Source organism: Meriones unguiculatus, chromosome 7 (genome assembly GCF_030254825.1).
Source record: "Meriones unguiculatus strain TT.TT164.6M chromosome 7, Bangor_MerUng_6.1, whole genome shotgun sequence".
NCBI classification, from domain to species: domain Eukaryota; kingdom Metazoa; phylum Chordata; class Mammalia; order Rodentia; family Muridae; genus Meriones; species Meriones unguiculatus.
In genome coordinates this window covers 52,075,591-52,090,283 of record NC_083355.1, presented here as the reverse complement: position 1 = coordinate 52,090,283, position 14,693 = coordinate 52,075,591, and the positions used below count along the sequence as shown (strand labels likewise).

At 41.3% G+C, this 14,693-nt stretch overlaps 1 pseudogene; it reads right to left on the bottom strand.

Annotated features, from left to right (window-relative positions):
• Nucleotides 1–608: 608 nt before the first annotated feature.
• LOC132655704 (U2 spliceosomal RNA) lies at nt 609–714 on the bottom strand (annotated as a pseudogene).
• Nucleotides 715–14,693: the final 13,979 nt, after the last annotated feature.

Genomic DNA, 14,693 nt, shown 5'->3' with positions numbered 1-14,693 from the left:
GTAGATAGGACAAGGCACATGAAAGACTGGAAAGGAGGTATAACAGCCAGTGAAGCTGACAAGTAAAGATCACCAACGGTTCATCACAGAATTCCTTAAAAACTGGGGACTTGTGGCTGGAAAGAAGGCTCAGCAGATAAGAGCATTTATTGTTCTTGCAGAGGACCTGGAGTTGGTCTTGGTGGATCACAACCATCCGTAATTTTACTTCCATGGAAGCAAATGCCTTCTTCTGAACTTTGTGGTTACTAAGCACACATGTGATACACATACATATATGTAGGCAAAACTCTCATACACATAAATAAAATAAGTCAATATTAAAAAAACACCAGAGGACTAACTCTCCTTCAATGCAGAGAAGTATCCACCCTGCCTCAGTGTCAGGTTTTCCCTATGTAGCCCTGGCTGTTCTGGAACTCACTCTGTAGACTAGGTTGAACTCAAACTCAGAGATCTGCTTGAAGGTGGGTACCACCACCGCCTGGCAGCAGTTTTGTTTTTTAAAGCAGGAAGTTTATACTAATAATATTGGAGAATGTCCAAGGGTTTTAACTAGTGAGGTGATCTAGTGTGGCTTGGAGACAGATGACTTGGCCCATGTGTGAAGAATGTACTGGAAAATATTAAACCAAGAAGAACAGGTACTGCACTTGATCTAACCAATAAGAACAGGTACTGCACTTGATCTTAGCTAAAAGGCTAAGAAAAAATAAAGCAGGGTATTAAAGCAGATGCTGAGACTGATAGCCAAACTTTGGGCAGAGTGCAGGAAATCTTACCTGGAGGGGACAGGAGTTCCACAAGGAGACAAACAGAAACAAAAAAATCTGGACACAGGAGGCTTTTCTGAGACTGATACTCCAACCAAGGACCATGCATGGAGATAACCTAGAACTCCTGCACAGATGTAGCCCATGACAGCTCATTGTCCAAATGGGTTCCCTAGTAATGGAAACAGAGACTATCTCTGACATGAACTCAGTGCCTGGCTCTTTGATCACCTCCCCCTGAGGGGGAAACAGCCTTACCAGGCCACAGAAGAAGACAATGCAGCCAGTCCTGATGAGACCTAATAGTCTAGGGTCAGAGGGAAGGGGAGGAGAACCTCCCCATCAGTGGACTGGGGGAGAGGAAGGGAAGAAGAGAGAGGGAGGGCAGAATTGGGAGGGGGTGAGGTAGGGAGCTACAGCTGGGATAGATACCAAGTGAATAAATTGTAATTAACAAAAATAAATTAATTAAAAAAGAAAACATAAAAGAATGTACTGGAAGGAACAGGAGTAAGAAAGAGCTGCTGGAGGCTGAGCACAGGAGAGCAGCTCTGGTGGCTCCTCCTTTCCCAAAATCCACATGCTCATTATAACAGAACACTCATACTTGAAGTAGAAACCATGCAAAAGGAAACTAGCAGTGAGAGGGGAGGTTGCTGGCAGTGAGGGCATTCTGTAGCACAGACTGCTCACAGTCTGAAGCACTGCGTAACTCTGGGACAATGGCAGTGTCTGAGCACACATGAAACAACCTTTGAAGGCAGGTGGCCATAAGTGTGAGCTTCTTTCTTGTCCATCAAGAGTTCACATCACATACTGGAAGGAGTTGTACTGTGATCTTTACATTTCCCTGCACCTTGTTTAATTAATGTTTCCCTTTCTACCTCTCTTCTAAGATATATGATCTAAAGACTTTGGTGTGATGATTAAAATTGATTGTCACTTACAGGGTCTAGAATCACCAAAGAGACAAACCTCTGGAAGTGTTGCCTGGGAGGGAGTTTCTAGACTAAGCTACTTGAAGTAGGAAGACCCAGTGCAGATGTGGTGGCACCACTCCCTGTTCTTGGGTCCTAGACTGAATAAAAAGTGGGAAAGGAGCTGAGTGTCAGCATTCTGTGTGAGTAGCTGCTTCAAGCTCCTGTCACAATCCTTCCCCACAACGACAGACTGTTAACACCTTGCACTGTGAGCCAAAACAAGCCCTTTGCTGTTTTAGTTGCTTCTTTCAGATTATTTGGTCACAACAATGAGAAAAAACTAACATGTTTTTTTTAAATTCCACTTTCCCCAAAATGATACAAGAAGTTAAGTTCAAAGTGTACCACCCAAACTCCCCTCTGCATTAGAAGATGCCCATTGCTCTGTGGTCAAGAGTTGATATACTTACTTGTTTAACATGCTCTTAGGCATTGCCCAAAGTGCCCTGTACATACTCTCTTAGAATTTATCAACACAGCATTAGTAAGTCTTGTTCTTGATCCCATTTCATAGATGACAAAACTGAGGCACACAGCAGTTAAGCAGCTTACAGAGGCAGTGTTCTCTGATAGAGTCATGTGGAAGTTCTCCTGCCCTTAGTCCCAAAGGACCACTCCTCTCAAATCAAAGCTTTAAGTAGACACAATCCAAAGCCTAACTCCATTTGAACTGAATCCTCAGGAAACTCTCACTGTCCCACTGCACCACAGGCCTATTGCTGCTCTCCTAAGGAGCCTGATTTCTTTGTGCTTTGAAGCTGTCCTTTTCCATTTAGATTCTCTGTGTGACACTGAGAACGAGGATGGTATAATCACATGAACCAAGACCAGAAAGGAAGAGCACAGGCCAGGAATAAGATGCATTCAAGTTAGCCTTTTGGTGATGCTCAGGAGGATGAATTTTTTTTTAACTTTTATTAATTACATCTTATTCACTTCGTATCCCCCCATAAACCCCTCCCTCCTCCCCTTGCAATCCCACCTTCCCTCCCCCTTCTCCACACATGCCCCTCCCCAAGTCCACTGATAGGGGAGGTCCCCTATCCTTCCTTCTGATCTTAGCCTATCAGATCTCATCAGGAGTGGCTGCATTGTCATCTTCTGTGGCCTGGTAAGGCTGCTTCCCCCATCAGAGGGAGGTGATCAAAGAACAAGCCAATTAGTTTATGTCAGAGGCAGTCCCTCTTCCCATTACTATGGAACTCACATGGACACTGAACTGCCATGGGCTACATCTGTGCAAGGGTTCTAGGTTATCTCCATGCATGGTACTTGTTTGGAGTATGAGTCTCAGAAAAGACCCCTGTGTTCAAATTTTCTGGTTCTGTTGCTCTCCTTGTGGAGTTCCTGTCCTCTCCAGATCTTACTATTTCCTGCTTCTTTCATAAGATTCCATGCACTCTACCCAACAGTTGGCCGTAAGTCTCAGCATCTGCTTTGATAGTCTGCAGGGAAGAGCCTTTCAGAGGCCCTCTGTGGCAGGTTCATAACTTGTTTCCTGTTTTCTTCTTCTGATGTCCATCCTTTTTGCCTTTCAGGATGGGGATTGAACATTTTAGCCAGAGTCCTCCCCAAGAGGATGAATTTTAAAGCCACAATTGAACCTGAGACTCTGGCCAGTCAGGCTTTAAGAAATATCCCATTTGCTCTATGTTTAAAATGGGCTTTTCCTTTGTGGAGATGTTTCAGCTCAGGGATTATATTAAAACCAGAGATAGAAATATTACCAGAGGGAGGGTCATTCTCAGGGGATTCCTTGGTAAAACCATGAAATTTGGTGTCTGTAGCAGTTTGAATAGGAATGGTTCCATAGACTAATGGGTTTGAATACTTGATCCATAGGGAGTGGCACTATTGGCACCATTAGGAGGTGTGACCTTTTGGAGTGAGTAAGTGTGACCTTCTTGGAGGTAGAATGCCACTGTGAGGGTGTGCTTTGATGTCTCCTACGTTCAAGCTACACTCAATCTCCTTTTGCTGCCTGAAGATCAAGATGTAGAACTCACAGCTCCTTCTCCAGCACTATGTCTGCCTGCATGCTGCCATGCTTCTTTTCCTGACATGATGGCAATGGACTAAACCTCTGAAACTGAAACCCAGCTGCAATTAAATGTTTGCCTTTATAAGAGTTGCTGTGGTCATGGTGCTTCTTCACAGCAATGAAACCCTAACTAATACAGTGCCAAATCCAGAAGTAAGTAAATGTATTCTTACCTGGTGCCCACCCTGGCCCACAGCTTCTTTGACAGCAAAATGAAGAAAAAGCTGACTGGGACTGGAAACAAAGTAGGGATATGGATACAGGCATGGGAAGATACACAAAGGATTAGAGAGTGGCTGAGGACCAAAGCACCCCACAACCAGAGTGAGCTTGATTTATGTTCAGCAAAACCACCATAGCACCACAGCTCTGTCACAAAAGCCTTCTGCCTGGGCACTTCTTAGGGAGGAGGAAGACAATGCTGTCATTACTTGAATTTTTCTTGAAATCCCTTTGGTCCCCTTCTTAGCAAAGGTTTTGAAAGAGAGAAACTTCAGAGTTCAATGTCAGAAACACTGGCAGGCTTAAAATAATGTGGAGAAGCAACATGTGTTTCTGTCATTGGAGAGTTTTGGCTAGAGGCTAGAAGTATAGAAGGCAGAGCTTAATCCCCTGTTCATTAGTACACACACACACACACACACACACACACACACACACAAAACATATTCAATTGTAGAGATTGGTGTAAAGAGCAGGGTAACCACCTGGGCTCTATTTCCACCAAAGAAGACATGATAAGAGGAAGTAGGCTCAAATGGCAATACAAGATATTTGTGTTAAGTAAAATATAAATAGACACTAAAAGGAAAGGGTGTGCTAGTAGGAAGGACCTGAGAGTTACCCCAGGCCATAGGGGCTTGGAGCCAAAGAATTCTTTATTTTTATTATTTATGCTTTGTTTTATTATTTATACTTTATACTCTGTGGCTCTGGAAATGACAATAATGTCATTTTGCCATATCAGTAATGACTGCAAAATTTCTGATAATCTGGACCTCTATAATCATTCAGTCCTACTGGCCAGGTCACTTTGCTTTAGATGGAAGTATAAAGAAAGAACAAGAACATAGGATAGGATGTGAGGGTTGAGGTCCAGATGCCATGGTGGAAGCACTGAGGAAGATAGGAGAAGTCCTGATAGAGACGTGGAACTGTTGAGGTGGTCAAAGTACTGGTGGAGATGGTAGAGATGCTGATGGAGATGAGTGAGGTACTGAAGGAAGTGATCATGTCTGTAGTCAAGGTTCTGGTAGAATATGTGGAGGCTCTGATGTTGATGGTGGGAGAGATGGTGGTAGATATGAGAGTGGAGGTGGTGCAGGTACTGATGGAAAGGAGAATGTTATGGAAGTAACTGAGGTTCTGATGGAGGTGGTGGAGATTCTAGTGGATATTATGCAAATGTGGATTGCAGATATCAGGATGGAGGTGGGGAGGTTCTGATGGACATGATGCAAATGTGGATTGTAGATATCAAGATGGATGTGGAGGTTCTGATGGGGATGGTGGAAGTGTAGATGGTAAGTATCAGGATACTAGTAAGAGGGAAGTCTCCTGCTCCAAGAAAGCCAATTAGAGACATATTAACATGCAAGATTTTAATGAATTAATCTTCTCTTTTCCTGCATTACTCCAAGGGCTTCTATGAGAGGTGAGGAGCTTCCTACACCCAAGAAAGGAAACAACCCAACAAAAAGGAGGGGCTTCATTTTGACACAGATATGAAAACTTCCAGGTTGCTCTTGGTTTAGTGTCATGTCTTCTTACTTTATAACTCATGTAAACATGTGAGCTGTGCATGCTTGTAAACAGAATATTTTCAGTGCTGTTTTCCTACTTCCCAAGGCCATCTTGATTAATTCCATGGCATGAATAAGGGAGATAAATGTGTGTTCCCATTCAGTCTCGACTTTGTCTCTGCAGGGTATGTAGGGTGAGATTTAATGTCAATAGGACCCACCTGAATAGTTTTTATGCAGAGCTAGGCAATGAGGGATGGAGTGTTCACATGGGAACACCCATTCCTGCTCCCAGATTTCCCAAGAGGCCGTTAATGAAGATGTATGGACACATGCATGCAAGACTTTTATTTTTAGTTTATTACCTGAAGAGCAAACTTGAGGGAAATTGCTTGACTCAGTTATCTAGTGAGACATTAGGGGCTGGAAAAAAATAATATCAAGTTCAATTTCTCAGAGAATCATTGTCTTTGCTGACAGTAATCAGATTTATAATGCTAGGAAATTCTGGTTTTGATTGCTGCCTTTTTTCCTGAGAGGGTGGGTGGCTGGTTATAAAGCTGATCTCTCACTTCTGGAATTGGATGGCCTTCCCAAGCTCCAGAACTAATTTGGATCTGCATATGTATTCTGGGTCTGTGATATCTTGTGAGAAACAGGGCTTAGAGCGCACTGCAGCCTTGGCCGAGGGACAGCTTAGACTCTTACTGGTCTCTTTAAACAGGGAGGTCTTAAGCTCCTGCTTGTGAAAAGTTAAATCTGACTGTGCATGTGCCAAGGAGAGAGAAAGGAGGAACTGGCAGTGGGGACATGGTGTTTTACCACTGGTCATAAAGTGGACTTACACTTAGTCCCACAGTTTTCTTTGCTTACACATCAAGAAGTAAGCCAAAAACTTAGCAAAGAATCAGAGTGATTGCTGATACTGAACAGCTAAAAAATGTCCTCTTCTTCCAAGTTTCTCTCACTGACAGATAAAGATAAGAGGATTTATACCTAGAAGTGGCTGTTTCCTTGGACTGCTAAGTCTTGGCATTACTTAATATAATTCATTACATGAACAGAGTTCAGAAGAAAAGGCATAAAATTATTTTCAATGTTCAAAAAACACATTTGACAAAATTTATCACCCATGCACACTAAAACTCAGGAGTTGAGAAAAGTTTCTTAATATGTCAAAGTGTACACCATCTCAACCCAGACCCTGTATGCTGTTCAATGGAGAAAAGAGTTTTTATTCTATCAGAAACAAAATGTACAAGGTAACTGCTCCCTTAATGATGAACCTATGGTCTGGTGAGATGGCTTAGTGAGGAAGGTACCTGCTGCCAAGCCTGATGATCTGAGTTTGAGCCTCAGGAGTTGAATGGTCGAAGAAGATAACTAGCTCCCCAGACCAGAATCAGCTAGAAAATCTAGAAATAGACACATTGTATTGTATCATATCTTTTACATATGCTGATGGTAGATTTGAAATCTGTGGGTAGAAATGATGCTTGTCTTTTATACAACTAACTAGGCAACCATACAGGAAAATGAAAAATCAAGACATTTCCTTATGCCATGTATGAAGACACAATGGATCACAGATCTAAATGTCAAAAGGAAAACTGCATGAGGACTAGAAAAAAAAATCTGGGTATAAATCTCTAAGGGAAGGTGAAGCCACAATAAGAAAGAACTTAGATAAATCTGACACAGAGCTTTAGACATCATAAGGTAAAGAATTAACAACAATAAAATAACAATGAAAAGTGAAGAAAAACATGCTAATTCAAGAAAGCCTTTGCAACTCCCTGCAGAGCAGGCTAATATCCCTGCTGATAAGAAGCTCTGAAAGTGAACAAGGACATAAACAACCCAACAGAAGGCTGACAAAAGAAATTATTAGTTCACTAAAAAGGAAATGAAAGTTTCTTATTAAAATGGTACAAATATTGGTTCTACAGAAAACAAAGTAAATATGAATTTTTGTTAAGATTGACAAAATTCAGGGTTAAAAGATGGCTCAGTTAGTAAAGGGTCTGCTGCACAGGTTTGAGGACTTGAGTTCTGATCCCCAGCCCTGACAAAAGAATCCCCATGGTGGGGCTGGAGGGATGACCCAGTGGTTTAAAACACTGGCTTCTCCTCCAGAGGAGCCATGTTTGAGTTCCAGTACCCACATAACAGCTCTCAAACACAGGTAACTCCAGCCCCAGAAGATCTGGTGCCCTATTCTGGCCTCCATGGGGTTGGTCATAAGTGTCTCAGCATCTAACATAGAGCCCATCTACAGAATGGTGTGGACACAGCAGAACCAGAGCTCCCGAATTAGTCAGAAGAAGACGAAGAGGAAGAAGAAGAAGAAGAAGAAGAAGAAGAAGAAGAAGAAGAAGAAGAAGAAGAAGAAGAAGAAGAAGAAGAAGAAGAAGAGGACAATAGTGAGTGAAGAATGGCATCGGCCTGTGGCCTCCATGCACAGATTTGAGCATGCACAAGCCTCTAGAATTCTCGAGGTACAATCTATTAGCAAAGCTAAAAAAATGTTCACTTTATAATTGTGTGAGAGGAGTTGATAATACCTATAAAATTTTGCTCTTAACTCTCTGACCTCAATTTATATCTACACTGGAGGAACCATGAAGTGATATTTATATTTGTTATGGAATAATTTGCAGTGTCTAGTGACTGGAAACAGACAAAGTTCATTTGGAGAGAGAAACATCCTTAAAATGGAGTGTAAGGTCTATACTTTGAAAAACAGCCAGCTAAAGGGAGAAATTTCTGTCTTAGAGATGACTCTGAATGAATAAAACTAGAAAGATTAGTAGACCTGGAGAAATCACCATTCTCTCCTCAGCTGAGGTAATACACCCAACCAATAATCAATAATGCCAGCTGAACATTAACTGATTGGCAAAATTCATGATAATAATTATAGCAGTTGTAATTTATTGTAGATTGGTTGTGAAAACTCACTGATATGTTTTATACAAAGTTTCTAATCTATCATATCAGTACAAACATTTCATTGGAGACCTGAAAAAGACAATAGATTTTTTATGAAAATGTGACTATTGCTTAGATTGAAGGCATAAAACATAAAACTGGCTGCTGTATGAGTGTTATAAACTGGCTGTTTGTTCAGGATTTAGTATTGTTTGCACATTGTCAATTTTGAAGAGTTGTGTGCAAACTCGAGTTCCTATTCTGTAATGTTAGACTGCAGAGATTTCTGTTCACACCAAAAATCACTATAGTTTCATAGGTCAAGTTTTTGTTTTTTATTCTTTTGGTCTGTGAATCTTCTATAAAGGTTACCATAACCTTGAAATAATAAAATATAGAATCTCCACCACATGTAATCTGAGTATACCCTTGAAAGGCAAACCCTGTATCACTAAGCACACTGTAGAAAGGTAATGCTTTCCGAGTTTCAGAGGGAACGGTTTGAGACTCAAGTGTTTAGACAGAGTGTGCAACGCCTTCTTCTGAGTTCTGAGGTTTGCAAGCTTCTATGTGGGCAGCAGGCACACACTTGTCTGTTTTTTCTTCAGCTATCAGTGTATGCATTTATTGTATTCAGGACATTTTTATACAAATATATGTTGTACACTGACCACACTGATGTTCTCTGGCATGATTCATTTTTATTTGAAAAGTGTGGCCATGTAGTTTATTTGGTTATGTGTGGATAATCACAATGTCAATTAAAGAAGGCCAAAAGCAATTAGAACAAATGCTAAGTCAGGAAAAGCAAGCCAGATGCCCCAGAAGATGAGTACTGTCAAAAGAGTCTCAAAAAACAAAATAATGTCGGCGGGGCAAGATGGCAGCACTGGGAGGACTCTCATTCTGACCACCAGCACAGCAGGATCAGCACAGTGACCAGCAATCAGAACTTGCAGCCATAAAACATAAGTGATTGTGTTTCCCAGGTGAGAGGATACCCCACAGTGGGGGATTCAATCAGCTTTTAACTCACCCGGCTAAACCTCGGAAGAGATCCCAGTTTTGTCAGACTCTTGGTTGCCAGCCCAGAGACACATGCCAGTGTGCTCTGGTCATGGTCCCAGACTGAATTATGCTCATCACAACATCAGAGATTGGAATTTCCAATCGAGAGATAACCCCACGGTGCAGGAAACGATTGGGACCGACCTTAGGTCACCCAGACATCCCTGGAAAAGACTGGGGTTCTACAGGCACCCGAAGAGCCAGCCCAGAGCCAGAGCTGTGGACCCAGGCACCAGCACAGAGCCCTGCCTGCTCACCTGATTCCCTGCCTCAGATAGAACTGTGGGCCCCAGGGGACCAGAGATTGAGTTTCACTGTCGGGTGCAAACCCACAGGGAGGGAAACAGCTGGTCTGATCTCAGAGCACTCACCCGACACCCCCACCCCAAAAAGGCCTCAGGAAAATTACCCAGTTTAGGCAGATGCCCAGGCTCCCAAAGGCCGGAAAGGCAGAGCCAAACGCCTCTGTGCCTGTGGGTTCTACTCGTCATCCCAGACAGAACGGTGGTCCCCAAAGCAAAGACTGGGTGTTCCTGTCAGGAGGAAACCCCACAGCAGGGAGATCATCAAGACTAACGCTCAGAACACCCAGCACCAAAAGACTTTCTGGATTCACGCAGACTCTAGGCTCTAGCCTTCTACTGCAGGCAGGAGCGCTGTGCTCAGTTGCCATTATTGAGTATCCCTAGGGCACTGGGGCACACAGCTGCATTCTCAGACCTACAAAAGCCAGAGAGCCATTACAGCAGCCCTCAGATACTGTGCCAAGGATCAACCAGTCGTCCCTAGCTAGACTGACAAAACTGTGGGAATCCCAGGTCCTTCAAGAGGGCTGCACCCAAAAATTACACCCTAAGAGCAACAGCTGCTGCTCAGTAAATTCAAAGCAAGAAACCCAGCAGCAGGACAGCCATCAACAGGACCTCTCCTGAGGAGAGGAGAGCCTACCTGAATACCACAGTTACCATACAGGTCCATACATCTGAAGTGAACTGTGACAATTCCTGAGAAGCACCACTATTCAGTTGAACATACCCAAAAAGCAGAGGAGAACTTCAGAACCCACCAAGTGGATTCTCCCCACCCCAGGACTCAGCAGGCACCAGAAATTAACAGACAATACCTGAGACAGAGAGATGGGTAGAGGCCAGCGAAAAAGTACAACCAACAAAAGGCAAAACAACATGGCATCCCCAGAACCCAGTTATCCAGGGGCAAGTAGCCCTGGACACCCTAACATAAGTGAAATTGAAGAAGATGACCTAACATCCATGCTAATGAAAAGGTTAATGGAGGAAGTAAATAAAATGCATAAAGAATTAGGGGAAGATATAATAAAATAGATTATGGTCATCTGTAAAGAAATACAGGAAGATGCAGCCAAACAGTCTGTGTTACTGAAAGAAATAAAAGAAACAGAGGAACGCTCTAACAAACAGCTGAAGGAATTTAAGGAAAAACAGGAAACTACAGTCAGACAGGTAAAGGAAATCAACAAAACGGTTCAAGATCTGAAGATAGAATTGGAAGAATTAAAAAAAAACACAAATGGAGGAAATCATGGAGAGGGAGAACCTAGGAAAGAAAACAGGAACTACAGAGGTAAGCATAGCCAACAGACTACAAGAGATGGAAGAAAGAATCTCACGTGTGGAAGATACAATGGAAGAAATCGATGTATCTGTCAAAGAAAATAAAAAATCTAAAAAATTCCTAACACAAACCATCCAAGAAATCCAAGACAACATAAAAAGACAAAACCTAAGAATAATAGGAATAGAGGAAAAAGAAGATTCTCTCCTCCAAGGCCCAGAAAATATTTTCAACAAAATCATTGAAGAAAATTTCCCCAACTTAAAGAGGAAGCCTATAAGAATACAAGAGGCCTCCAGAACACCTAATAAATTAGACCAGAAAAGAAAATCCTCCCGTCACATAATAATCAAAACAGTAAGTATACAGAACAAAGAAAAAATACTAAAAGCTGCAAGGGAAAAAGGCCAAGTAACATATAATGGCAAACCCATTAGAATCACACATGACTTCTCAACAGAAACTATGAAAGCCGGAAGAGCTTTTTGGACGGATATCATGCAGACCCTAAGAGAACATAGATGTCAGCCTAGGCTACTGTACCCAGCAAAACTCCCAGTCCTCATAGACAGAGAAAACAAGATATTCAATGACAAAAACAAATTTCAACAATACACACAAATCCAGCGTTACAGAAGATACTAGAAGGAAAAATACAACCCAAGAAAACTAACTACTTTCAAGATATCATAGGAAATAAATAACCTCACTACAGCAAAACAAAAGTAGCCAAACACACAAACATACTACCATGGCCAACATCAATATCAAAGGATCTAACAGCCACTGGTCATTAATCTCCCTCAACATCAGTGGACTCAATTCTCTAATAAAAAGACACAGTCTAACAGAATGGATGCGTAAACAAGACCCAACAATCTGTTGCATACAAGAAACACACTTAAATCACAAAGATAGCCATTACCTGAGAGTAATGGAAGACAGTTTTCCAAGCAAATGGACCCAAGAAGCAAGTAAGAGCAGCCGTCCTAATATCTAATAAAGTAGATTTCCAACCAAAATCAATCAAAAGAGAGAGAGAAGGACACTTCATACTCATCAAGGGAAAAATCCACCAGGAAGATATCACAATTCTGAACATCTATGCCCCAAATGCAAGGGCACCCACATTTGTAAAAGAAACTTTAATAAAACATAAATCACACATAGACCCCCACACAATAATAGTGGGAGACTTCAACACCCCACTCTCAATAAAGGACAGGTCAACAAAACAGAAATTAAACAAAGAAACAATAACTCTGACAGAGGTCATGAATCAAATGGACCCCACAGACATCTACAGAACCTTTCACCCAAACTCAAAAGAATTTACCTTCTTCTCAGCACCTCATGGAATATTCTCCAAAATACACCATATAATTTGTCACAAAGCAAGCCTAAACAGATACAAGAAGACTGAAATAATCCCTTGTATCCTATCTGATCACCATGGACTAAAACTGGACCTCAATGACAAAAATAGCAAAAGGCTTACACACACATGGAAACTGAACAACTTGCTTCTAAATGACAGCTGGGTCAGAGAAGAAATAAAGAAAGAAATTAAAGACTTCCTAGAATTTAATGAAAATGAAGGCACAACATACCCAAACTTATGGGACACAATGAAAGCAGCGCTAAAAGGAAAGTTCATAGCACTAAGTGCCTTCAAAAAGAAATTCGAAACATCTCATGCAACCAACTTAATGGCTCACTTAAGAGCCCTAGAGAAAAAAGAAGCAGACACACCAAAGAGGAATAGACGGCTGGAAATAATCAAACTCAGGGCTGAAATCAATCAATTAGAAACAAATAAAACAATTCAAAGGATCAATGAAACTAAGAGCTGGTTCTTTGAGAAAATCAACAAGATAGACAAACCCTTAGCCAAACTAACTAAAAGGCAGAGAGAAACTATCCAAATCAACAAAATCTGAAACAAAAAGGGGGACATAACCACAGACACTGAGGAAATACAAACAATAATTAGGTCTTACTTCTAAAGTCTATATGCCACAAAATTTGAAAATCTAAATGAAATGGACAATTTTCTTGACCGATTCTACATGCCAAAGCTGAATCAAGACCAGGCAAACAAATTAAATAGTCCTATATCCCCTTAGGAAATAGAAGCCGTCATCAAAAGTCTACCATGAAAAAAAAGCTCAGGGCCAGATGGTTTCAGCACCGAATTCTTCCAGACCTTCAAAGGAGCTAATACCAATACTCTTCAAACTATTCCATAAGATAGAAACAGAAGGAACACTACCAAACTCATTCTATGAAGCCACAGTCACCGTGGTACCTAAACCTCACAAAGACCCAACAAAGAAAGAGAATTTCAGGCCAATCTCCCTCATGAACATTGATGCTAAAATACTCAACAAAATACTTGCAAACCGAATCCAAGAACACATCAAAGATATTATCCACTATGACCAAGTAGGCTTCATCCCAGGTATGCAGGGGTGGTTCAATATATGGAAATCCATCAATGTGATCCACCACATAAACAAACTGAAGGAGAAAAACCACTGATGCTGAAAAGGCATTTGACAAAATCCAATATCCATTCATGTTTAAAGTATTGGAGAGATCAGAGATACAAGGCACATACCTAGACATAGTAAAGGCAATATACAGCAAGGCTATAGCCAACATCAAACTCAATGGAGAGAAACTTAAATCATTCCCACTGAAATCAGGGACAAGGCAAGGCTGTCCACTCTCTCCATATCTTTTCAACATAGTGCTGGAAGTCATTGCTAGAGCAATAAGACAATTGAAGGATATCAAGGGGATACAAATTGGAAAAGAAGAAGTCAAAGTATCACTATTTGCAGATGATATGATAGTATATGTGAGTGACCCCAAAAACTCTACCAGGGAACTCCTACAGCTAATTATCACCTTCAGCAAAGTGGCTGGATACAAAATTAACTCAAAAAAATCAGTAGCCTTCCTGTATACAAAGGACAAAAGGGCCGAGAAAGAAATTAGGGAAACAGCACCCTTCACAATAGCCACAAAAGATATAAAGTACCTTGGTGTGAACCTAACCAAGCAAGTCAAAGACTTGTATGAAAAAATTTTCCAGTCTCTGAAGAAAGAATTAGAAGAAGATATCAGAAGATGTCTGATATCATCAAAGATATCCCTTTCCCTTTCCCTTTCCCTTTCCCTTTCCCTTTCCCTTTCCCTTTCCCTTTACCATGAGATCTCCCATCCCATGCTCATGGCTTGGCAGGATTAATATAATAAAAATGGCCATCTTACCAAAAGCAATCTACAGATTCAATGCAATTCCCATCAAATTACCAACACAATTCTTTACAGACTTTGAAAGAAAAATTCTCACCTTCATAGGGAATAACAAGAAACCCAGAATTGCTAAAACAATTCTCTACAGTAAAAGATCTTCAGGAGGTATCTCCATCCCTGATCTCAAGCTGTACAATACTAAAAACTGTATGGTACTGGCATAGAAACAGACTGGTGGATCAATGGAATCGAATAAAAGACCCTGACATAAATATACACACTTATGGACACCTGATTTTTG